Genomic DNA, 25,019 nt, shown 5'->3' with positions numbered 1-25,019 from the left:
TTTTCCAATGATTTTCGCAGATTCTGCTCGTTCCCGGACGAATTTTCTTAGGAAACGCTCGCGATTGAATCCCATTTTCGCATAAACAGGAAAGTGGAATGAAAGTTTTACGGAGTTGCGGATTCGATTCCGTCAAACTATCGAAATAGTTTCGTTCGATCGACGCCGATTTCTACCGTCGTTTATGCGCGACTAAACCTGGAATCAGAAAGGAGAAAAGAACGAAAACGAGGAGCCTCTGGAATAAAGGTCAATGGGTCGTTGCAGAAAGCTTCTTCCTCGAGATTTAAATGTTACCGGATATTAAACTGGTCGGTTGGGATAACTTTGTTCGTGGAAAATGTCAAATAGCCTGATTTGAATATCGACAGCGGTCGGTTCAAGGCGAATTTTTCTTACGTAATTTGGACAGTCATGAAATTCTATCAAACTAGTCATAATTTTTCTACTTCATTTTCGCTTGTTCGAAATCGAGATCTTCCCGACAGGCTAATTTAATTCTTGTTAAATATGGCAAACAAGAATTATTTTTGTTCATTCGCCTCCGTTGAAATTCATTTTAAATTATTCTACCGGAATGGAGACTCGGTCGAGCCAGATATGGAGCATTTTAAACAAATTTTCTTGTAATGGAGCTTTTTTGGCCGTTCGGAATTTCATCGAAGTTGAGCCAAAATTGATGCAATTATCCGATAAAAGTGAAATAGACATTCTGTGTGAACAGTGGATCCTGCTGGTTATAATGGCACTGAACAAATGTAAAAATTCTCGGAAATGAAAAGAACTACGATGAATGGTATCGACTATTATGTCCAGCCATTGGCTGGCTTTTCATTTTCGTTTCTCGTTCATAGATGTTGCTTCTAGTTTTCTTTTTTCAGGACAAGTCAATAGTAGGCTACACATAGCTGGTATGGTTTCGCTCCTCCGAATATTCGCGAATAGCCTAGCTATTTGCCTATATATTATATATAGTATATATGTAGTATATATATATACATATACATATATATAGTATATATATATATATATATATATATATATATATATATATATATATATACAGTATACCGTCCGGGGCTCTCTGAAACTTTTGAAAGGCAGGCTATATGAGCGTAGCCATCGAATTGGGTGTTCCGTACAACACGTCGAATATAAACGTTTCCTGAAAAATGTTACGAATCAGCTGGTGAATAACCCAACCATTGTACTATGCAACACGTCTCTAGACCGAGAAAAATAATTTTGAGAGGCGTCGGTTTGTTAATATTGAAAGAAATTGAATAGTTGGTACTTCCTTTTCACTTTATTATTGTTGCATCTTCAATTTCGAAACCATTTAATTTTATTTCATCTGAAACTTCTCGATACAATAAATTTATTCCCGTTCCTAATTGCGTCGCTTGCGACGATACGAAGTAAACTCGTAGGTAGAACGTATCCATAATATGATACGAGAGCATAATTGGGTACATTATTGTATTCCCTTTGTTCCCTCTAACGAAATAATTGCCATTATCGTCGCAAAGCCACTCGAACAAAATTGGCAAAATTCCCATATTAGTCCAGAGACATTAATTCACAAATTCACGTTCGTACAATAATTTCGATGCATCGTTATCTACCTCCTTATTTACGGAACAATATAGTTATACATCGTCATCCTTGCGAATCATATCTGATACCAATACGACCAGTCGATACTTAGAATGGACCACTAATTAACAGAAATTTTCGACGATCATTTCGAACAAATATATTTCAGATTTAATATATAATTTTATATGTGAAATGAATTGAAATATTTTTTTTTAAATTCTTTGTTTTGACTAATACGCGATATATCGATGTTTTAGAACTCGCTCGTTAAAAATTGCAAGATGTATTTGAAAACCATTCAATCAAATCTGGTTCGTGTTACCAATGGACAAATATCGATAGATCAAATAAAAAATCTATAGAGCATTCGACAAGGGAATTTTTTGATGAATAGGAGAACCGAATGCCGAAATTGGAGGATCCATGACTCCGTTTTAAAGCAAATAAAAGTTCGAAGCCTGACGTTTCCAAGTTTTTTTGCCGCCGACAATTCGATAGAAAATTATTAAAAATAAAAAAAAAAGAAGAATGAAGAGAAATTGGAGGATCCATGGTTTTGTTTCAAAGCAAATGAAAGTTCGAAACCTGACGTTTCCAATTATTTTGTTGTCAAAAATACGATAGAAAATTATTAAAAAAGAAAAAGTAAACGCAGAATGAAGAGAAATTTGAGGACCCATGATTTGGTTTTAAAACAGATTGATGTTCAAAGCCTGACGTTTCCAAGTTTTTTTGTCGCTGACAATTTGATAGAAAATTATTAAAAAAAAAAAAAGAACGAATAAAGAAAAATTGGAGGATCCATTGTTTCGTTTTAAAACAGATTGAAGTTTGAAGCCTGACATTTCCAAATTTTTTTGTCGTCGGAAATTCGATAGAAAATTCTGAAGAATAAAGAAAAAAGGAGAACGAAGAGAAAATGGAGGATCCATGGTTTCGTTTTATAGCAAATGAAAATTCGAAACTTCAAGTTTCCATTTATTTTATCGTCAAAAATACGATAGAAAATTGATAAAGAAAACATAAAAGAATGAAGAAAAATTGGAGGATCCATGATTTCGTTTGAAAACAGATTGAAGTCTGAAGCCTGACGTTTCCAAATTTTTTGTCGTCGAAAATTCGATAGAAAATCACGAAAAAAAAAGTATAGGGAGATCCCTTCACAATGGAACGGCGGATCGTAGGTGCGCCATAAAGGATTTTTATCCCATAATTTTTCGCGTAATCGCCTCCTTCCGGCCAAACACGCCGCTGGCGGAGTAATGAAACGAAACAACAGACTCCTCCGATGTTGCTTAAGAAACATAACGGACGCTTCGCGGAGTCAAACGTTCCCAGCAGTACTTAAACCTCGTAAAACGGTCGGCATGTCGCTCTTTATTTTTCGCTAAATGCCCGTCATCTCGGTTCGGCCCGAAGGAAAGGGAGAACGGAAACTAGAGAGGCCCAACTGAAAACGAGCAAGATTTCTCGAGTGTTGGCCGGACTCGGCTGCGCTTTATGAATTTTACACTCCCATTATTATGTGATTACTATAAAAAGAGGCACCGGCGAACGCCTCTGTGCTCTCCCCACGTGCGCACACTCGACTCTAAACTAAACTGCCCTCGTAGCCGTGCCTCCTTTCGGACCCGTGCCATCCTCGGCTCTGCGACTGCTACCAGGAAGTCAATTACGTAAAGTACCAAGCAATGAGAAAAAGTCTGTGCGGTTAGTGTACCGTCGTGCTACTTCCTGGTCCAACGTACAACACGCTAGCCATGCACTCTCACTTCTTATGCTCTAACCTATCTACCAAAGATTTAGGCTTTTTAGCTATTCCTATCGCGGTCCGGCAATCACCCAATCCGACCGATTTCTTTCGCGATATCGGTCGCTAATGCTGCCTGTCTGTCAACGTCACAACCCGGAGCTAAAATTTTTTCTCTTCACCCAGGCAACTCTCCTATAACACGATTTGTTTGTTTGCTGTACATAGAAGTCAGGATCAGCCGCGTGACCAGACAGAGATTCGTAGCTCTCTTTACTTTTTAATACTCGTTCTGCTGTAGTATTTCTGCTAATTGTTGACAGAAAAAGTGGAGCAATTGTTCTATATTCTAATTCTGAAATACAATCATTTTTACAACTTCAGTTGTGGGTTGTTAGTTTTTATTTCACACTCCAATCTGATAGAGATTATAATAATTTGTATAAATCAAGAATTTTAAATGAAAATCCAGATTGATAATGAAGAAACACTTTTCGATATTCATCATACTGTATTATTTATTTATTATAGGGGTAAAAATCTATTTTTGTACAAGAGGAATTATAATATTTTTACAGTTGAGGTAGATAACAGTGCCTATAGATAAACAATATATAATATACAGTACAGAAGTATGATATATTATTTCTGTTAATGAAATTGTTGACAGAAAAGTAGTTCGTATAAATTAGAAATTTTGAATGAAAATCCAGGTTTAAAAACCAAGAAACATCTAATAAAACTAATCTTTTGTTTTGGTAAATATATTAGACAAATTTATTAGAGAAATCGTGTCGCAGAAGTGTTGTACAAGAGAAGACTGTACGTGTTGTATATAAAGATAAAAGTACACGTGTATTTATCTGTTAAGTATTACATTTAAACTTAGTATAACACTTTCGTTCCACGACTCGCACCTGTACACTTAACGCAGTCCATAGATTACAGGTAATATATCGAACCGTTTCTTCTTCTATATTTTACTCGCAAATTGCGCAAAACCAGTCATTCGTTTCTTGCATTATTCGCTTTCTCCCCATAAATATCTCTTTCTCTACTTTAAACGCACAAAGAGCGTATGTAAGCCAAAAACATTCTTTGAACGCATTGAAAGTTGGTAAATAACGAATTAAACATCGTTAAAAAATGTTCACATACACCAGTGACATTTTTAGTAACAATTTGCTTCTTCGATATGTTATTAAACTAACGATAAAATATATTGTAAACCGTGCAATTTTTATATTTCGAACTTTTCGAGATTAAATTTTACCTGACGGAACACTGTTACACCGAACGTGTTATTTAAATAAACGTAAATAATATAATATTGAAAATGACGTATCAATTCAAAGGTACTAATAAAATTTACAACTTTTAAAATAATTTATTTTCGATTTGGAGTCGTGCGTTGCGGATAAAGCGTGAAATGCTTTCGCAATTTAAAACAATGGAGTGGCCAGATATCGCGGAGTAGACAATTACTTTGCCTAAGCTTTCGAGCGTAATTGCAGAGCTGTAACTAGCTCACTGGAGATCTCTGATCTGGTGGTCCAATACGGAGAGGCATAATGTAACATCGTTGATCGCGTATTGATCTGTTGTTGAAAGCGAAGCAGTTTCTCGCTCACAGTCTTCATTAGCATAGTACACGAACGCCAATTCGGACGGGAAATATTACACCCCTGTTTAGACATTTTCGTCAACATCTTAAAATGAAAATTACCGAGGCGATCTCCAGTTAAATCATAAATACTTTACGGATTAATTCGTTAAATATCACTATTGGAACTTGCAAGATTCTTAATTAGTAAGAGCATTATATTTGAAACAAATAACAAATAATATAAATTACTAGAATGAACAGTTTATCGAACTTTCACAACCCATATGTCGAGGAATAGAAACGTTCAACTTACGAATCACTTATGGGGTTCATTTTAAGAATCATTACTGTATCTATATTAGTATGTACACTGTGCATTGCAATAATCATTCATTTGGTTTAATGAGTTTGTTCATTGAGCACACTAATGATTTTTAAGATTCTACCGAGGTTGGTCTGTCCATCTTTCGTATAACAAATATGTCGTCTCTCACGTTTCACTGGCTTCAAGGGGGATCTTCCCAATTGGAAGGGATAGAAATGTTCAATTTACGACTCTAGGGTTCATTTTAAGAATCGTTATTATACTCATTTTCTAATAAAGTTGTCTCACTGTCTTACCCAACACACAACGAATGAAAACACACATTCGACCATCTTGCGCGTAAACAAATATCGAATAAAATTACAGCACAAATATACAGTACAAATCTCCTACGAAAAAGTCATTACCGAAGTTTCATTACCGATTTTCTCTGTTTGTCTTTCTATTTTAAAACCGTAACGAAACGTTTATTGCAATTATGTCGTCGCGTCGTAATTCATAAGTCAAAGCATGCGTCGTCTATTAATCAAGTCGTTCCCCGAACTTCGAAGTTTCTTCGTTGGGTGGACACCAGAGGTTTAATTAGTATTCCTAAAATACTCATTGCTGGCCACGCGGAACTCCGTTCGTAGTATTACACGGTAATTTCGGTCTCCGCTTCTTCCTCCATTCGCTCTGGTCCTTTTTGCCCGATCGTGCTTCCGGCGTTCTCCATCTGTATCGCGATCTCGCTACGCACGATCCCGTTTTTCCACCTGCCCGGTTGCATTCAGAATGCAGATTTCTGGAACGCCGTACGGTCTTCGAGTTCGAATCGAATCGGGACAGGTAGCAAGCCAAGCACGCGAACTATGACAGAACCAATTACGAGCTTTCTCTTGTGAATTCGATCGGACCTGACTCGCCTTGATAATAACAGAAAATCTGTAGCCCGACCGACACTTTTTTCTCGGTGGATAGCCGGACTCTTTCGTGCTAAAATTTTGCAGATATATTTTTTCATTTGACGAGCATACCTGGTATTTTTTTCATCTGAAAACATTAAAAATTGTGACAGTAACGACTTCTTGTTTAAGGGGCCATTCTACCTTGTAGGCAAGAAAAAAAGATGTTTCCTTGTGGGTTGCTTTTTTTGTGGGCTTTGTGGATATATTTATTATACAGGGTGGCCGAACACCCTGGGAATAGGTAATACTTTACGAACAAGTTTGCGAAAAATTCGATTTTTTTAATCCTAAAAGGTAGAAAGGTTGCTTAATGTATGTTCAGAAAAATCGTTCTGAAATCTGTCAAGCTTCTTCAAACCATTTGTTTAGGAACGTTGGGATTGCGCTTGTTCAATTAGGCTGTGGACAGTCGAGGTATCCGTTGTTCTAAGTGTCTTAATCTAATCAAACACAAACGTAACATCTTGGTCTTTTGCTCTGTCAAGTTTGTGCATGTATCAAATGGTTTGAGTCAGTAGATATTTGTTCGAAAAGTCTTCTAATGATTTTCATCGTATATGAATCTATCAAGCTTCGTATCAGAAAGTAGAGATCGTTCTGAAATTTGCCAAACTTCTTCAAACTATCCATTTAGGAGCGTTGGGATTACGTTTGTTTGACTAAGCTGTGGGTAGTCGAGGTATCCGTTGTTCTAAGTATCTTAATCTATTGAAACACAAACGTACCACCTTGGTCTTTTGGAGTGTTAAGTTTGTGCATGTATCGAATGGTTTGAGTCAGTAGATATTTGTTCGAAGAGACTTCTGATGATTTCATCGTATTTAAATTTACCGAGTTTCATGCCAGAAAGTAAAAGTCGTTTTGAAATCTGTCAAACTTCTTCAAACCATCCGCTTAGGAACGTTGAGATTACGCTTGTTCAATTAGGCTGCGGATAGTCGAGGTGTCCGTTGTCTTAAGTTTTCTAATCCATAATAGCTCTTCTCGAAACGAACGAAAATACAGGTACACACGGTCGTTGAACGGGACGCAGGTTGCACGTGCATTGCACATCGCCTGCACTTCCCTCGGCCCTCGACAAGCCGCGAATGGAAACAGCAATGTTAGCGCGTTGCACGAGAGTCCAGACTGTTATGTAAGAGATGTGTCGGCTCGTAACGCGCAGGGAAGAGAAAGGAGCTACGCAAGAGCGCGAGAAACGAGCTATACAGAATTACAAAGACCAAGTCCTGGCCAAAAAAAAAACAATTCTAAAGGAATTCTAGATCCCACGGAAACCAAAAACATTTTTATTCTCCTACCAAACTCCTCAAATTGTCCAGAAAGCAAAAACGTCTTTGTTCTAGCAAACTCCACGATTTGTCCAGAACTTAGTTTTCGGGCGATTACACCTGTAAATTTATTCAGAGTGTTGGGTTTTTTAGAAGAATACATTGACTCAGATCGATACATGTGTTTTGCTTTTAACGGTTTACAGTTCTCTGTGTTACAGGATTTGGGACATGTAGTTTTATATACATTCTTAGCGAATATTCTAGAAATATGTACCTAGTACTAATTAGCAGTCACAGATGTCACGTAACAAGTACATAGACTTAATTCTTCATTATCGACACCTTTAGTTAGGTATCTTATATTTGAGCTGTTTATTTTGAAAGTGGCGTAAGTCCATTTATGTTCGAATCAAGATATTGAAGGGTTTGCGTTGGATTAAATTTAAAAATATGGGTAACAGATGACATAGTAAAATAATATTTTTGGGTTTCTAAGGGGTGTCAAATTTATCATATACCCAATTAGCAGAATTAATATTATTTAAGAAATAATATGTTTTTGATGGCTATGATTGGACTTACCTCACTTTCAAAATAAACTTTTTCATCACTTCATTAACCAGCAAATTTTCGTGTTACAAAATCTTAATGATTTTAAATATATCAGTAACAAGTTGCTTCAGAATGAAAAGATCATGTAAAAATGTAACTATTAAGGTAGCTAACTCGATTTTGTTGGAAAATGGACTTACGCCACTTTCAAAATAAACGGCCCATTTATACATACATACAACACGGAGTTGCACGATTTCGTGACAAATAGAGAAATAAAAAATTATTCGTTCATCTCGGGGAGTTGACACAAATCGAAAGTAACAATTCCGACAGAGAGGGGGGAGTGAAAATGGTCGCAAAGCACAGGAGATGAGGAGGAGGAGGAGAAAGATAGAGATTCGAGAGAAGTGATTTACGGCAAATTGCTCGTTCCCCATGCAACATTAAGCATTGGGCAATCATGCGCATGTGGCAACGTCATGTGCAACGAAAGAGCACGTGCGTCCCAAGCAAGAATCGCGGAGCACTCCCGCAAATCGGCCGCAAAGACGCGCCGTAACGCTTCCTACTTATGCTCGGAATATTCTCAGACGAGTATCGTGTTCCGAGCACACTTTACCAACACCACGATCGCGGCTGATCGATACGATCGATTCACGCGGCACGATGGATGTGCGAACGATTTTCTCGCGTAATCGTGCAATCAGCACAGCACATCTTATTTATGTAACCGCAATGCGCTCCTCTCGTAACCGTGGCGCGATGTTCGCTCAACATTAACGGGGAACGAAAAATCCGTAGGAGGTTGGAAGTCGCGGGGACCAAGGTGAACCGCGAGAAGGGGCGTTACTCGCGCACCAGTTGCCCAGGGAAAATATTTAATTGCCACGTCGGGCCGCTGTTTGCTTCCTTTTATCTGCGCCGCGATGGCGATCTTCCGAGCATTATACGCGGAACGATTTTCGAACGCGCGCGGCTCGTCGCTTTCAGATGTAAACCAGATCTGTACGGACTCTTCTCTATCTACGGGAAGTACCATACGGCGATCCCTCGTTAACGTTTGCTGGGATCGCGACGCAACGCGAACGTTATCGAGGGAGATAGTTCAGAGAATTATCGAAATAGTCAACGTTTTTTCACTCCACGAATTCTAAAATCGTTTAACGCTCGAAGTACGTAAGTAGTTTTTTTTTTTATAAATTGCATGATTTTTGTATAGCAGCTTTAAAGTAGTTAAAAATTTTAAGGAGGTACGGTGAACGTTATCGAGGGAGGTAACCGAGAATTGTCGACTCTGACCTCTGTTAGACAAATAACAATTTGTAACACAAAAACTTGTCATTCATAGTTCATCCACATTCGAATTTTATACGCATTTTATACGTAACGTATCTTTTAATACGTGGTAGCTTGTCGTTTGTGAGCCTGCTAGTGGACTTACCAGTAAAAAAAATCAGTCGAGTGTATAAATAGAAGTAAGCGTTCGAGTACTTGTGAGAAAGTTTTGAGCGTAGCCCTCTGGTGGCGAGTGCGAAAGGTGTCGCCATAGTAACACCGTTCTCCTCGTTTGAAGCACAGTGATGAACTATGGCCAACTAAACTACTGAAATCTTTCTTCCCCTTATACAGTATTATTAAGCATTAACAATTGATATAAATTATAAATTTTTAGAAGCAATAGAAATGAAAATATGGAATCATCGACAGAGTGCTTTAGGCAAAGTAATATTTGCAACATTTACATGACACGTATTATTAAGAAATATTGCAACTATTGTCTAATATTTCAACCAAAACACTGTTCGTACGAATATACGAGTTGAACCATTTTGAAATTCAACTGTCTGTTTGATCAGACGCAAGAACTGGATATTTTGCAGTACATTTGAGTGGGGGGGGGGGGGGCGACGACGAACACGGCCATTATTACCAATTGCGCGTAACAGCTAATTACCCGTAATTATGCCATACGATATATCAAGCTTTCAGAATAATGGCGCGCGGTCCAGGACTGACAACCGCGGAAAATAATGCGGCGGTCCTACCCAACTCGTTTCACTGTTAGTTTTCATTCCCCCCACACATATGCTCATCGTTGCCTCTTCTCGTTCCACGTGGGACAAGTTTTTGATCCCCCTGAATGCAACTTGAACTCTTCTAATTACGACGGAATGCTGTTCGTGGCACGACAATAGCAAGAGAGGGCGATCGTTTCCAACGAGAAGAAACGAAATTCCTCGCGTGCAAAACGAACACGCATCGCCACGGATAAAACGAGAAGGCTCGGAAGAAAGAATTTCGCGTACAGGATATGAATAATTACCGGGCGGGGGAAGGTGTGATTAACGACGAGTAGTCACAGAAACATTTTGTAAGTTTATTCTTGTTAAGTTTCGTGGATAATTACAGGCGTGCATGAGGCAATTCCGCGCAGCTGTTTCCAATGTTGGTAATACTTTTCTGTGTACAGAACGAGACCAGCAAAAACCCAGTTTTCCGAGCGGGCGTTTCATAATTATTGAATCAACCGTGTTTCGTTAAAACAAAAACCTGACGATAGTAGAATTTCCTTTTGATTCTAGGTATCATTTTAATTACCTTTCGATTAGTATTCTGTGGATTTTTCTTTATTTTTTGAACGAAAATGAGATGATGGGGGATCGGAGGGAAAATAAATATTTATTTAATTGAAATGTAAACGTAAATTTTTCCTTTAAAATTGCATTCTGAACTGTGAAAAAGTCATTTTTGTTTTTTAACAAATTTACTTTATTATTTTTTACTTTTGATCACTGATTTTTGATCTATTATTATATTGTTCTCCATGAAAGAATTGTTAGATTGCCTTTCAGGACCGGGATTTTGCTCGTCCGATTATTTGTAATCGACATTCGAAATCTACGCATCGTTCGCCGCTCTGACGTTCAATTCTTTTATCCGTTCTACTTTGTAATTACAAATCCGTGATGCGGGAATCCCCGGGGAGTACATAAAATAGACATACTGCAAACTCGACGAAAATGGCGAATTTCCAGCTTACTGCCGGGGAAATAAAACGCACCTGCAGTCTGTTTCGACGTTTATCGTTATAACTGTTCCAGTTTTGCATACCATTATTAACGGCTATACTTGCCTGGTAATATCAATAACGCGCACCCTGCAACTTCTCTATAAAAAAAAAGCTCTCGTAAACGTCGAACGATATTTATTTCACTCCTGGAATGTGAAAGGGGCTACTGACGAACTGTTTTCATTTTCTTTCGAAATTAAAATCGGTAAAGTTAGAATTTCGTCCACCCTTTATTTTTAATACGCGATGTTGCAAAATTACACAGGATATTTTAAAAAAAAGCGATTATGTATTTAACAGATAAAGTCCTTCCACGTCAGACAAATAAGTTTAACGCTAGATTTACGGACTGAGCCAATTTGACTCATTAAAAATTTGATTACTATATATATACAGGGTATTCAGCAACAACTGGGAAAAATTTTAATAGGAGATTCTAGAGGCTAAAATAAGATGAAAATCAAGAATATCAATTTCTTGATTGAGGCTTCGTTAAAAAGTTATTAAAAAATTAAATTAAAAAGTTTCAAATCATTCTGGAAAAAATATTTTGAGTTGTGCAAATCGATTACAATCATTTTTTATGAATAGACATACCCCCGAAATCCTACGCATTTTCGAGAAAAAAATTCCTTACCAAAAATCCAATGTCTGATCATGAATGAATGATTCTCCTGAAATTTCATGTGTTTCAAATCGTTTTAAAAAAATTACTTTTGGTTGCAGGGTCAATTACAATCATTTTTGATCATTACACATACCCCCGAAATTCTAATCATGTTCGAGAAAAAAATTCGAGAATGTGCAAGAATTTTTCGGCGAAATTAAAAAATTTCAAATTGTTGTAAAAAAAATTGTTTTTGGTTGCAGGGGACAATTATAATAATTTTTGGTGATTAGACATACCCCCAAAATCCTACGCACTTTCAAGAAAAAAATTCTTTACCGAAAATCTAATGTGAGGCCAAGAAATGCTTCCCTGAAATTTCATGCATATCTTTAAAACGTCATAACTTCTGAACGGATTGAAGGATTTTAATGTTTAAAAAAGCATTCAACACGTATTTTAGTAGAGAATATGTAGAAATTATAAAAATATTGTAAAAGTTGCTCCTTGATTATGATCCCATAAAATGTGAAAACCCCCATAAAAGTGGTCCAATTTTTAAACGGCCATAACTCCTACAATGGTGAATATATTTCAATGAAATTTTTTTCTGAAGTAGAGCTCATGGGTACCTACAAAAAAGTATTAGGCAACTTTTCTATAGGACGTCAAACAAAATTACTAAAAATCGAAAACGAATTTTTAAGAAAAATTAACCAGGGGGTAGGTGCCTAAATTTGTCGGTGAAAAGAAATTTTTTCAAATCGTTCTAAAAAAATTATTTTTAGCTAGGGGGGTCAATTACAATCATTTTCGGTTCGATAAAAAAATTCAGTACGGCGTAAGTTCAAATGTTAATAACTTTTTAACGAAGCCCCCATGAACGAATTGGTATTTTTGATTTTCGTCTTATTTTGGCCTCTAGAATCTCCCATTAAAATTTTTCCCAGGGGTGGTCGAACATCCTGCATAATCGACATCCGTAAATTTAGTGTTAATAAACTATAGAAAATACTAAGTAACTATTATTTTTGGTCCCCTGGCATAAAGTCATTAAGAGTTCAATTCTGGTGGGGGATTCAATGGCTCGCGAGGCGTTTGATGGTATCGCTGACAGCGAGATTTACGAGCCCGCGAAATTCAAAAAGAAGGTCGGCTGCGGAGCGATACGCCTACTTCAATTTTGCGCTCGTTTAAATTTCTCGCCGCAAGGGCGGTAAGCATGCGTATCGATAATGTTTCGATGGTATCGCGGTCGGTCAGGGGCAGAGGAAAAAATGCAAAAACTCGCGCAACAACGCGAAGAGACGGGGAAGTGACTCGTTACGAAGGCGCGGCAGAGAACGCGTTAAACACTCATTAACTTTCCATCGGACGTGAATCCAGCCATTCCCTTTTCTTCAGGCTTCTAGTTTGCAGCGAGCACTCGATAGTAATAAGCTCTCGAAGAGGAGACTCGGTTCGAATCGCTCTTAAAAACATCGGCGTGCCATCGGAACTTATGTTGCGATCGCCGATAGGGCGGGGTTCCCCTAACGACGGACGGTTACTCGTATCGAATTATTATTGTAATTAGTTATCTGAAATTTAAAATCACCCGTTGCGTGCACTCGGAACGAGGGGTGGAAATAAATAACCGAATCCCTGTTGGAGATAATTTCTATCCTGTAAAATAAAAGATAAAGTGCTTAAATCACAAAAATATTATTGGATCTACAAATTAATTCTCAATCCTTAAATTAAATCGTCCGTAACGTTTATTCGTGTTGGTGTGATAAGCTAGCCGAGGAATAGAAATTTTAAAACCGTAATGGTCGACCCTACAATCGATAGAATTTCAAAATCAATAGTGTGTTCTTAAAATAGCAAGTCTTGTATGTTTTTTTGCATTTCAGTCGAGTAAAACGATGTTACTGAGGCAGAGGAATTGATTAGTTCGATTTTAAGAAAAGACATTGTATTTTGTATCACGTATTAAAAACGTCCATTAAGGATTTAAGTCAAAGAATATTTTGGACCATCGAACAAAATTGAAGGCTATGTCATTTTTTATTTTTATCATATTAACCCAAAATTTCCATCTTGTTTGGGGCTTACAAGACGTTAGCATTTGCGCTGCCATAATTTCTCCGTGTTCCTAGCAGCCTTCGTTGTCTCAAGGGATAATTAAATGTAGCATCGCCGACGATGGGTCGTCGTCGGTTTTAAGCAGAGGCCGTTGGCCCTTCTCTCATTCAAGAGAATGTAAATGAAGCAGGCATTATTAAAGTTGCCACGCTGAAAACCAGCCTACTATACCACTTTCATTAATATCATTAAACTTTGCACATTAAGAGCGCGAGTATTTCTCCCCCTCCATTCTGTTCTTCGTTCCGAAGTTTGTATTCAAATTGCGACGGAGAAAAACGCTACGAGAGCTTCGAAAATTTATTCAATCGATATTAATTACGCGTTCACTATAAAAGTATTCGTTTCGTTAATATTCATTTCGTCCAAAGAGCTCCTTAAAATATATATAATACGATTTAATTGCAGTGAAACCACCGACGTTAAAGAAAATCGCGAGCGCAAAAATTTCGAATGAAATTATTTTCGTTGATCGTATTGCTTCCTATTTTCCTTAATGAAAGCTGATTTAAAATATAATATTAACAGAAGAATATTTGTCGTATCGAAAGATTGGAAGCCCCCCGTAACTCGAGCGAGCAGTTAGCCAAACAAATTTTCTCGAAGGACACGGTTGTCCGCCGATATAATTTTTCAACGATCATGGCCCGGATTACGAGCCAAGGAAGGATCCATTACTTGGTTAAAAGATACCACGACAGCCCATAAATCTATTCGCAGCTACTTCCTGCGAAAGTTAACTACCGTTTGAAAAGTTTTAGTGGCTTCGAGCGGCACGATCAAAAAGCACAGTCAGCGACGGTATTAATTTTAATATACGATTCATAACTTTCCATGCGTGAAATATGCGCATACGCAATCATCAACGAAAGGATCGCGTCGCCAAATCATGCTGGACAACGTCCATTAGCCAGGCTGCTTGTTCGACTAACAACGAAAATTTAATACACTAATATATCAAAACTATAGCAAAAATGGCCGATCGTTAAATGTGCCGACGCTATTTCTTATTCGACGTCCGACATAAACGTTCGAATCCTAAATCAAAGATATGTTTGACGCGCAAAGACTAACAGAGATAACAGCCAGCAATCGCTTACCTCGATAAAGCAGGTACTTTTAACGAGGGACTACTGTACATTGAATGTTTTATACTTTTCTTGTGCATTTCTCCTACATTGAAGTCTGTGGATGTAAAGAAACACTCGCCTGCAATGAAAACTAAGAGAGATAACAGTCAGCAATTAAGTACCTCGATAAAACAAGTACTTTTAACGAGGGACGACTGTACATTGAATGTTTCGTACTTTTCTTGCGCATTTCTCCTACATTGAAGTCTGTGAACGTAAAGACATACTCGCCTGCAATGAAAACTAAGAGAGATAACAGTCATCGATTAAATACCTCGATAAAGGAGGTACTTTTAACGAGGGATCATTGTACATCGACTGCTTCAGATTTCAATACACGTTTCAAAAACGTTATAAATATAAACGTTCGAATACTATCGTGTACAAGTACAATATCGAATCTTTCTTGTATTCGTTCGTTTATTACCGGGTGTCTCAGCGGTCTGTCAAAGTATTCGAACTTTTTTCGCGCGTTTCTCCCACGCTGGAGACTGTGGGTGTAGGCGGCGAACAGGGCGAGCGCTGTAGGAAGCTGGAAGCATTCCACGGTGTAGCAGACTACTCAGAGACTGTGACCGCAGAATCGCGATGAAAACTCATCAGCCGTGCGAAAATCCGCCAACCGAGAAATGCCACGGCGGCCAGCCGAGTAACGGCCGGAGAAAAATGATAATGACGCAGGGAGAGAGCGTTCCGAGAGCAAAGCAAATCCTGTTTTGCTTCGTTTTATGTCACTACGCCGTCCACGGGCGCGTCTTTATCACGGCTAACCGTGTACGCGCCTCTTGTCCAATCTGATCGCTCTTGCGTCGTTCTCTGTAACTTACAAGCGACGCGTCGCGAGCAAACAACGGCAATACTTGGAGCGCGTTCGTTGCTTCTGGGTTTCTTCTTTATTTTGGCTGCTAGCAACTAGGGTCCCTCGTCGAATCGTCAGGTAAAGGACCCCAAATATTTCAGGGAATTACAAATGATCGATATGTTTCTTCTTCTTCTGGTTTCCTTTTACGTCGCATCGACGTCTAGGTCATTAGCGATGATTAACGGTGCTGCTTCTCACATTTGTATCGTAAAATTGTGTGCCATAGATTTGAGTCACTCACGAATTTGAAGGTATCCCTTATATGATCCTTGGATGTTAGTATCTGACCTGATGCCATAAACCTGTCTTCTTTGCTGGTCGAATTCTCTGCATTCATACAGAATGTGGTTTGTTGTTTCCACAGGAGCTGCAATTTGGTGGGTCTCTTTGATGAGTGGTGTTTTTTACAGTTTGTTTCCTGTAGGCATATTGTCTGGTGGGTATCGTTTAAGGATAACTTATAGTTGTTCATAGTGTTTATAGAAACCATTACTATTCCATTGTATTATTTTTTCCATTATTGTATAATTGTAGTCTTTACTTTTCTTTCGTTTTTTTACATAATATCGGAATCTGATAACAAGTCTGTAGGATCTGTAGAGTCGTATGGTAATTTGGAAGTTGGTTTTTTCTGTAATCTATGGATTCCATTTTTAATACTACGTTCTCTTAGGAAAGGATAGATTTTTGACAGCATTTTTATTAAGACGGTTATGTTCTCTGTAAATTCTTTAGCTGTTTTAATTGGGTCAGTTGCTCCTATTGAATTTTCTATAAAACTCTTGTTTGGCTGGATTTAACATTTCTTTTATTTTTCCATGATTATAAATCGGGCCTTGTCTTTTTTTTTTAGCGGCGATACTTTTTTTTTTGTTTATATTGGGCAATGGTGGTTTGAATTCCATGTCATTGAGGTTGATATATTTTGGTGGGTTTTCCAGCGATGTTTGCGATGTTAGCGATAGAAGTCTTTTCATGTCAGTTTTGGTGATCGGTAATTCAGTTAATATTGATGTCCCGAAATGTTCCTCTTAACCGTGTTTTCATTCTATGTGGCTCAGTATGCAAGTAGCCGTCAGAAAATACGGATCGAGTATTGGTATAATCTCTCTGTGTAATTAAAATGAAGAATAGTGTTGTGATGGTTGAGTATTATGATAGTCCAATAGTAATAAATATACAGGGTGTTCGGCCACCCTAGGAAAAATTTTAATAAGAGATTCTAGAGGCCAAAATAAGACGTAAATCAAGAATACTAATTTGTTGATGGAGGCTTCATTAAAAAGTTATTAACGTTTGAACTTCCGCCGTACTGAATTTTTTTGTCGCAAAAGCGCAGGATTTCGGGGGTATGTCTATTCACCAAAAATGATTGTAATTGACCCCCTTGCTAAAAATAATTTTTTTAGAACGATTTGAAAAAATTTTTTTTCACCAAAAAATTTAGGCACCTACCCCCTGTCGATTTTCCTTAAAAATTCGTTTTTCATTTTTAGTAATTTTGTTTGACGTCCTATAGAAAAGTTGCCTAATACTTTTTTGTAGGTACCCATGAGCTCTACTTCAGAAAAAAATTTCATTCAAATATATTCACCATTGTAGGAGTTATGGCCGTTGGAATGTTGGACCACTTTTATGAAGTTTTTCACATCTTACGGGATCAAGGAGCAACTTTTCCAATATTTTTAGAATTTCTACATATTCTCTACTAAAATACGCGTTGATTGCTTTTTTAAACATTAAAATCCTTCAATCCGTTCAGAAGTTATGACGTTTTAAAGATATGTATGAAATTTCAGGAAAACATTTCTGGCCTCACATTAGATTTTTGGTAAAGAATTTTTTTCTCGTAACTGAGTAGGATTTCGGGGGTATGTCTGTTGACCAAAAATGCTTGCAATTGACCCCTGCAACCGAAAATAATTTTTCCAGAACGATTTGAAACACATGAAATTTCAGGGGAATCATTCATTCATGATCAGACATTAGATTTTTGGTAAGGAATTTTTTTCTCGAGAATGCGTAGGATTTCGGGGGTATGTCTATTCACCGAAAATGATTGTAATCGACCTCCGCAACTCAAAATATTTTTTCCAGAATAATTTGAAACTTTTTAATTTAATTTTTTAATAACTTTTTAACGAAGCCTCAATCAAGAAGTTGATATTCTTCATTTTCATCTTATTTTAGCCTCTAGAATCTCCTATTAAAATTTTTCCCAGTGGCGGCCGAACACCCTGTATGTAACTTATATCGATGAAGGTACTTTTACTGACTTGAATTTTAAGATTCAGTTCCTCCACCCTTGGAAACATCCAGAAGTATGATTTATAAAAATGTTGTGTTTCGAATGGAATCATTAAATCAATGAAATTTAACGTAATAATATTTATGAGTCGTGTAAATTTAATTATAAAATCTGAAGATGTAAAATTAGGGGTTTCGTAAATCCGATGAGAAGAATTGTTAAGAATAGCGAAAAATGGAAACATTAAATTTAGTTGCGGATCAAGTTTCGTAAGTACGAAAGGGACGTGTAAGGACGCGCACAGACAAAATGGTTAATTAGAATGTTTACTGGCGTCGTCTGTTAGAAACTGTAGAACACGGATGCGTCGAATAACACAGTGCGGTGTCAAAGAAACCCGAGGAACAAAAATCGCCAGCAAACGCTCACGCCCTGTGGAAATGGCCCGTGGGCAAGCTTGATTTCTCCTGGGGTGCGCAGAGAAAACTGAAGATACGACAGGAATATAGGGGAAAGTCTGACTCGAGTAAAGTGGGACGCGAAGTGAGACACGCGTGTGTGTGTGTGTGTGAATGGAAAAGTAACAATTGGTAGGAAACGAAAAAGGGAGAAGAAATGGAGATCGAAACGAGAAAAATGTGGCGCCTAAGCAAGATATTCCGTCTTTCGAGCGGATCACAGTTGTATTTCCAACAGGTTCTGGCGCCGGAAGCGAACGGTGCTTGGTTATCACCTCCGCGGGAGAATATCACGGCGACGTGGACCTACGAGAGCCATTTCGAACGAGACATCCGCCAATTTATCCAAGCCAACAACGAGCACCTCTCGTAACGATGCACGCCCTGGTGCATGTCCGCCATCATGCGCGACCGCCGCAGTTCCCGTCGATGTCTCAACACGGTAGCCATTGTTTTCGATATTCCGCCAACCGCGATTCGGGGGAGGATATCGCGTGACATCGAAACCGACGCTGAAACAACAGGGCTTCGTTAAAATTAATAATCGGAACATCGCCTAACGAACATTCTCCAAGTTGGGTTCGCCAAGAAGGATCGAAAGTTCCAATAGTAGCAGAGTAAACCGATCGTAATAGAGAAAAGTAAATTACGTCGGTAGAATCGTTTCGAGCGTCTCGAAATAAATTTCCCTCGTAATGGTTTTTCAAAAAAATTTCGATGGCTAATTATAGTAACTTGTAACTAACAATACTTTGGTCGAACGTAATGTAAAAGACGAAAAAGAATATTTGTAAAATTTATGAAAGAAACTTTTTAACGGAGTATTACAAAAAAATAATAATTGTTATCCTGTAATTTTTGTTTATAGAATGAATAGAATGAGGGATAAAAGAAACCACGATCTATTGAAATTTGTAAAAGAAATTCTTTAACTGACAATTAAAAAAAGAAAATAATTATTATCCTATAATTGTTGTTTATAGAATAGAATATATAGAGGATTTTTGAGGAATATAGAGAGGATTTGACGATTTTTTAGTTACGTGACAAAGTGGAGGGGTAAAAATTGTAAATTTGAATTGGAACGGAAAATCGATGCCGTTTGTGCGATAAATCTAATTTTCGGAAGTGTCTTTAACGGAAGCACCGTAAGCACGATTAGGTAACATGTTTCCCTGCCCCTCAAGGAGTTATGGCTCTTAGTAGACCAACCCAACCTCCTGCAAGCATGCGTACATGGTACACGACTTGTTGAAGCGTACGTTACACCACATATATATAGATACGTAGAGTTAGGCTAGTAGTGACGTAGACATACCTACATAGATTAAATTCACACAGCGTGTCTATTTAGTAACAGAGGTCTGGGCTATTAGCACGCGCCAGGTTGTAGGCGTTTCACGCTAAATTGATAACCTACTCGATGGTAAATTGTGGTGCCATTTTAGAAATTATTCAAAATTTACAACCCGATTTTAAAAATTTTAGTACTTCTCCAAACGATTCTCACCTCCCAATTCATCAGTCTACTTAATTGTGTTTGTTTATATATAGTATTTCTAAGTTGTTATTTTCAAATCATTAGTCATTCCATGGAATCGTATAAAAACAAAAATTTAACATGTAGATTTTGATTATTTCAGTATTTTACAACCCGATTTTAAAGATTTTTAGTACTTCTCCAAACAATTTTCAGCTCCCAATTCATCAGTCTACTTAATTCTGTTTATTTACTTTATTAGTTTAGTATTTCTAAGTTATTATTTTCAAATCATTAGTCAGTTCGAATCATATAAAAACAAAAATTTAACACGTAGATTTTGATTATTTCGGTACTTAAAGATAATAATTCAGAATATATATTACGGTTATTCTAATATTTAAAAATTAAATGCCAAAGTTTTCAGTTAATTTATAATTCATATAAAGTTGTTATTGGTATTACAATTTTTGAATCTTTATTTTCATCACATTTGGAATTTCAGTATATTTTTTCTTATGCATGAATAATATTTAATCTTCTGGATAGAAATTAATTATAAATTGATTGATTCTACGAACGTTTGGATTTATATTATTTACCATAGTTTCGCCGTTTATTGGGCTACTAGTTTCAGGAATAGGGAATAAAATTGCAGCGGAACGAGTCTGTAAGCAACGGATACGCCGCTAGAACAGCGAAGGAGATTGGTTGTAGGTTACAAGCAAGGGAGTTACGTCACAGACACATTTTACACGGTGTGTCTTTATAGGAATTACAAATCCCTCCGTGCCGTCTCTCAGGCCTTGGGAATACACGAGGAGACTCTAAAGTATGTCCGCACGAGCCACATTATAAATCCTAATCGGCTACCGGCGCGGTCGACCTCCTTCTAGATCTAGAAGTACGCGCCACTCACTATTTTCTATTCGCTACTCGATTCTTACTACCGATTCCGTCCAGATATCTCTTATACCATCCAACAACGACCCATAAATTTTTCGCGCTACCAAAAGATAGCACGATTCGAATTTAATCTAATTTTTATTAATCAAACATTCCAAGCTCAGTCTTTTTCCATTATACATTTATAGACAACTTTATCATCCTAATTTATTTGCTGTCGAAAGCATTGCACGATACAATAATTTTTCATTCATCCACGCCTCTATCAAGATATAATATAAAATATAAACTTGAGCTATGATAGAAAATTATTAATATGTCAAATGTTGCATTTTCCAGTTAAAAAACTCAAGTTTGTATTATTTTATATGATATAATAGAACATGCAACATTCGACATATTAATAATTTTCTATTTTATATGCATATAATTTAATATAAACTCAAGTTAATATGTCAAATGTTGCATGTACCAGTTAAAAAATTCAAGTTAATATTATATGATATGAGTTATTATACATGTATAAGTTTTTTTAACTGGAATATGCAACATTTGAAATATAAATAATCCTTCATTACGTATTCAACAAATTCAATTAAAATTCACAATAATAATAAAAACTTGTGTCCAAAGCAGTTACCTATCAGTTTTCATAACTTATTTGAATGTCATGAAATATTAACGAGAATTATAATCAGCCTCGAACAATGGCCCTTGTAAATCCGTGACATTTGGAGGCGTAACCCGATACTCCGGGTTCGGGTCGGGTTTTCAACCCAACTCGAGCCCGTACATCCCACTCACTCACCATGACACTGCATGAGTCATCCGTTTGCATTCGTTACCACGATTCATACGACGTCGTAGCTTTGCCCTTTTTGTCCCCAGTTCTTCAGGCCTATGATTACAGGCTACTACGAATAACTTAATTACGAAAAAAAAGTTATACGCGTTTAAAAAATCTCCAGGATGTTCGTTTAATCGAGACATGCTATAGCAAAGACATCAGCGACCTTTTGCATATTAATGCAACTAAAAAATTTGTTACGCTCCACCTTGTTATTATCGTCGCTCTGTTCCATCATCTTGTCGCGCACATTAGTCGAATTGCATATTATTCACGTGAAAAGGCTCGATTAACATATTCAATTTTCCTCGGTTAACTATTACGCGCGAATTATATTAAATTATTGATCGTTTTTGACGTATCAATTCATAAATTAGGTTTTGTAATGGAACGAGTTCTGCATGCTCGAAACACTTCCTGATCCCCGATGGCAAATAATTATTAACTACTCTGTTGGCACTGACAAATGAAGACGAAGCTGACCAATTAGTACGGTAATTTTAAACGTAATTTTCATACAATAATTTATCAGAATCACCGTAATTGTAAATAGGCATCAGATTTGGAGAATTGTTAAAAAATATCTGAAAATTGAATTTAGAAACTTTTGGTTGATAAAAATAAAGGATGGTGTTTTTTGTCAAATGGAAAACACCGGGTATCGTAATCCCCACAAAGTTATTGTTTACTATTGCGCGAAAACCGATCAAAAAGCGTGGTTTACCGCAAAACCTTCTCTTATAGGTGTCGTATCTTTCTATTTCAATACCTACGGTTAGCAAAAATGAGAATGGCAAACAAAATGGGTTCAAACTGAAAAGAACGTGTTTAGAGTAGCTGTGGAAACACGGATAGACACGAGATGTGTGGGGGGGGGGGGGGTGTCGAAGAAAAGAAATGTACAGTAACGCTCGTCGTGTCTCCGAGAATCTTCGACTTCGCGAACGGATGAATTTAAAGTGGATCCGTGGGGTATATGGTACTGGTCTGAGACATAAAGGGAAGAAAAGCTAGCTGGAGGGGGCAGAAAAAGTACTGGAGGGTAGAGTGTCGATTACGCAGAATACTACTTTGCGGATATCTCTCTTGGCATAGTATTCTTTTAATGTTACCGCGAATCCCTCCTCCTCCTATATTCCGTCTTCCTTTTCGCTTAAATAGAACGTTTCGCGAGTAAAAAGTTCTGCTTTGTCCGGAACACCCTTTGACAGCCGCTTCGTTAATTCAAAAGCGAGACGATTATCGTGTTTCACTGGGAAAAAAGTGGTCGTAAATGGTCGGTCTAATGTTGAAAATTTATTCAGAGACCGTTTCAATGCGATCCTGTGCTTCGATGATATTTTTTACTGCCTCCAAAGATTTTCGAGCAATGGAAATGTAATCACCAATTATGGTAAAATTTAAATGCGATGCCTCGTGAAACTATTGGATATGGAATAATTATGTTATCGAGAAAATTGCTTTCGACCAAGAAAGTTGATTATTGAAACAATTTTGCTGAAAGTCAATTTGTTTACAAAAAAAGGTTACGACTTTCACGATTATCAAGAAGTACAACAGGAGTGATATTCAAAGAAAGAAAATAAAACATTTATAATTTCCAAAATCAATGTTTTAATTAAACTATTTTTTGAAAAAAGATAACTAATAAAATTACTATTAGATGTCTATGAATTTCATATCTGGAAAAAGTCTGCAAGAATTTTAAATTTAACAGTGATGTCGATATATTTATCAAAAATATTCCTCGTGGACTCTATCGTATTTAAATTTCATAAAAATTGGTGATCGACGCTTCGATATATTCTTTTCTAAGTACATATATAAATTTGAAAATGGATGAAAGCCGAACTGATAATTTAAATTGTTTAATGGAAGTCACGAAAATTTTTTTTAAATTAAAATCATTTCGTTTTGGTAGTAGCAGTGTTAAGTTCGTTTAGGAATCGGTGAGTTTGTGACATTCACAGGTGTATGTGTACTGGTCAAGGTAGAAAAAACGATTGGAAACGACTCCGTGACCGCGAACCGTATGAAAAATGACCTGTCGAATGAGACTTGCTAATCTGAAAGCGATTCATCACGTCGTTCCTTCCTCTCCTCTGTACTCGGTCAATAAGGGAACGCGATTCGTTCATGAAAACAGGTATCAAACTGGTTTCTTCGTAACGAGACGCATTAATATTAAGTACACGCGTCCGATAACAGGTTGGCAGTGAGTCAGTTGACGGATTCGTAAGCCAAAGCACTCGCGGGGATATCTCGTTTCGATCCTATGCACTAAGGATTGACGTGAACTAGATTAGGTATCAAAACTCCGGTGCTTAATTATTATACTAACGCTTTCTCGATCGTTGGGACGCATCTCTGTTTCTTCCTGCCCCGATGAAGAGCGCTCGTAACCGGTGAGCTTTCGTTAATACAAATCTGCACCCATTTATAACGTTCGTTAACTTCAAGAACGTCGGAGGATAGGTTTCTAATTAATCGTGAGACTTAAGGAAGTTCAGTCTAGACTGCAATTTTTTAATAGTTTCTTAGAAATTTTTCTTAGGGGATGCCATTTTCCTTGTGAGTCTTGTATATTGTATGAGTTACGACGAATCTAGTGAGGACCTTATAAAAAGAAGTGTTGATTTCTTCAAAATTTTTCTTGGAAAAAAGAATTTTCTTTTTGATTCAGTTTGAATTCCTACTTTAGGTTCTATGTGTCTAGAGTATCCACAATTTTTTCTATAGAAAAATATTAAAAATTATAGGAGTTATAATAAATCTAATGAAGTCTCGTCGCATCCAGTCGGCCTAAAACTCGCTGTTAGAACCGGACGACCAACAATGCATCTGCTGTTCGTTTAGAGTCGTTTCACGAGTCTCATAAACATTACCGAAGATATAATCCGTTCGTTCCATCGCGCCTACGCTCTTAGATTTAATCTTGAGTATGAAAGAGACCAAAGTTTGCCAGCGTGACCGTAAATGATCAGCCATTTTTTATCAAACTCGTAAACTCAAATGTCACGGTCTGCAGAACAGCTTGATTATACATCGATCATGCTCCGGGAATTGCAATTATCATCTTCTTACATTCGTTTCTGAGGGATGCGGAGTATAGTGATTCAATTATTCTCGGCCTCGCGATCTCCATTATTTCGCTTTCTATCGATCTTTCGAACACTTTCGTTCCTCGAAATAATGAATAACTTATTCTGTTATTTAAATGTTAATAAA

General features: G+C 37.2%; 1 protein-coding gene across 5 annotated transcripts in view; it reads left to right on the top strand.

The window, feature by feature from the left end:
* LOC143343936 (CCR4-NOT transcription complex subunit 6-like) overlaps positions 1-25,019 on the top strand; it is a 253,776-nt gene that overhangs the window by 121,758 nt on the left and 106,999 nt on the right. The window contains exon 1 of one of the 5 annotated variants that reach the window (XM_076769396.1): positions 24,103-24,196. The exons of the other annotated variants lie outside the window; for them this stretch is intronic. The gene's annotated coding sequence lies outside the window, so the exon portion shown is untranslated. Of the gene's footprint in view, positions 1-24,102; positions 24,197-25,019 lie in introns of those variants that run through there. 5 annotated transcript variants of the gene reach the window in all.

Source organism: Colletes latitarsis, chromosome 1 (assembly GCF_051014445.1).
Source record: "Colletes latitarsis isolate SP2378_abdomen chromosome 1, iyColLati1, whole genome shotgun sequence".
Taxonomy (NCBI): Eukaryota; Metazoa; Arthropoda; class Insecta; order Hymenoptera; family Colletidae; genus Colletes; species Colletes latitarsis.
The sequence above is the reverse complement of the archived record's forward strand: the minus strand, read 5'-3'. Positions and strand labels throughout refer to the sequence as shown.